This window comes from Notothenia coriiceps, unplaced genomic scaffold (genome assembly GCF_000735185.1).
Source record: "Notothenia coriiceps isolate Sejong01 unplaced genomic scaffold, NC01 NC01_scaffold00026098, whole genome shotgun sequence".
In the NCBI taxonomy this organism is placed as follows: Eukaryota; Metazoa; Chordata; class Actinopteri; order Perciformes; family Nototheniidae; genus Notothenia; species Notothenia coriiceps.
Window position 1 is genome coordinate 342,600 of NW_011358799.1, and position 2,396 is coordinate 344,995.

The following is a 2,396-nucleotide window of genomic DNA, read 5'->3' on the forward strand; positions in this document are numbered from 1 at the left end:
TACCTTGAGTGACTATCCTTAGAAAAAGGCAGGCATAGGGTCTCCCTTGAACCTCATTCCTACTCTTTTCAGCGTTGACAATATTTGGGCATTAAGGTTGCTGTGTGCCAAAGGTCTGGTGTCATTCAGGAGTTTTTCTTGTGTTTTTCCTTGTGGAAAACCAAATATGATGACTCTGTTTCCGTGATGAATGTGGTGTAGAGTATGCCTAGGTGTAGCACAAAATTCCACACTCCCCACTCTTCCCACTCCCAAGAAATGGTCAGTGACACAGGAAAATCACCTTTTGTAGATGTAATGAATGCAAAGGAGGTCAACGCCAACATAAAAAACAACAAAACACACACACACAGTGGCGGCTGGTGGAATTTTTTCTAGGTAGGGCTGTGCCACATGCAATCAATTTCAGCAAACATCCGGCTTATTTAGCAGAACTCATCCATCGCTACACTCCAGCCAGAGCTTTAAGGTCTGCTGACCAGCTGCTGCTTATAGTTCCCAAGACCAGGCTAAAAACCCGAGGGCACCGAGACTTCGCAGCAGCTGTCCCTAGGCTCTGTAACACTCTGCCCCTCCATGTGAGGTCGGCCCAGACCCTAGGGTTTTTTAAATCTACACTTAAGACTCACTTCTTCTCCCTGGCCTTCTAGTCAGAGCGGAGCACGGCTCCTGACATTTCCCTGTGTTTGATTTTTATTTTTGCTGTTGTAATTTATTGTCTTCTGTTTGCTATTGTAGTAAAGTGTTTTTATTGCATGTACAGCACTTTGGCTCGACCAAAAATCGTTTTAAAAATGTGCTATATAAATAAAACTTGATTTGATTTGAAGCCATCATCTATTAGAATCATTTTCCTCGTGTCTTTTTGATCCATTATTGCTTCTTTGGTTGAGGAGCAAAATGGGAAGGACTGTCTCTATTTTTAACCTGTGTGTGACAGTCTGGCATCCATGTCCCCTGGCACAACAACAAAAGGCAATCGCTGTATTGCGCAGACGGGCAAAATGTAGTGAACACAGCTTTGATGTGCGATAGTGCGCGTTCTCCCTGGAGTAGAGGAGACGGAGAAAAACCCGAGGTGATGTTGCGTTTGAGTCTGGGAAAGAGAGGGGGAGTTCAGAGAAATAAAGTATGTGTGTGAAAAACGGGTCACTTCCAGGTCAAATAACAACAATTCAGCTGTGGCTGTAAGAGCTACTCTAGGCTTTTCAAATGAACTATTCGTCGCGAATTCTCCTTTATTTTCTGACCGTTATTCTGAAGAATATCTCTGACTTACAGCTTGTGGTTTTCTCTCTCGAACAAGCTAATCTATGTTTGATGGAGAGAAACACAACCGAAAGCTGGTAGTTTTTCTTTCACCTGCAGCGGGGGGTGATTTTAACAAGACCATCCAACACAGAAAGTGCTGCAGGCTGTGCAGAGAACAAGAGATGCTCTATGCCATGCTGAGCGTTTTGAGAAACATTTCCACACTGCAGAGTTTTACCGGCTTAGAGACTTTGTCGAGTATGACAAGCTCGTATAATCAACACAAATACCTTCAGCAACAGAAGCAATCCATTTCAGCTTCTAATACACCCCGCATGTAATCAATTAAGTAATCCTAAAGCAATCAGGAGCACTCTGCAGAAAGAAGATACACTTGCTGTGAGTGTAAGGAGAAACCAGATTGTATTCATGCAGAGTTTGAAGATGCTCTTCATGAATGAGTAACCGTGTGAGTGGCCAGTGAAGAGTAACAACACTACGCTGATTATCCATCTGCAGGAGCAGGGTTATGGACAGAAACATAGTACTATGGTGAGTAATCAGGCGCCTCTCTACAGCTGTCCAGACCACTTATGCCCCTTTCACACCAACGCGGTTCCAGGGCCGGTTCGGAGCTAGAGCTTGAAAAGCAGTTTTTTCCTGTTCACACCGCAGCGGAGCCGCCTCTAAGCTCCGGAATCCGGTTCGTTTCAAGCACCAAAAAGTTGTCGGTCTAGAAGCAAGCACCGCATACGACACGCTTACATCGGAGGCGGGATCAACCTCCTGAACAACAACAAAAAGCCCGCGTTTTACCCAAAGTTGTCCCATTTCTTCCATTTCGTTTCGACAGAGCAAAACCAAAACGAGTAGCGCTTCAATACAATCGGCCATTGTTGTTGTTGTCGATGTGAGGGGTTTCCGCGCGGTTTGGCTTTTTGAAGCAGGCACGTAAACGGTTACGTCATGACGCAAACGATGACGCAATGACGCAGCACCAGTCGGGCTCTGGGGTGGTGTGAACAGAGTAGGGGCTGAAAAGAAAAACGGTTCCGAACCAGAAAAGCTCTAGCACGGAGCTAGAACGGGAAAAGCGTTGGTGTGAAAGGGGCATTACAGAGAATACTGACAACACTCCAATTCTG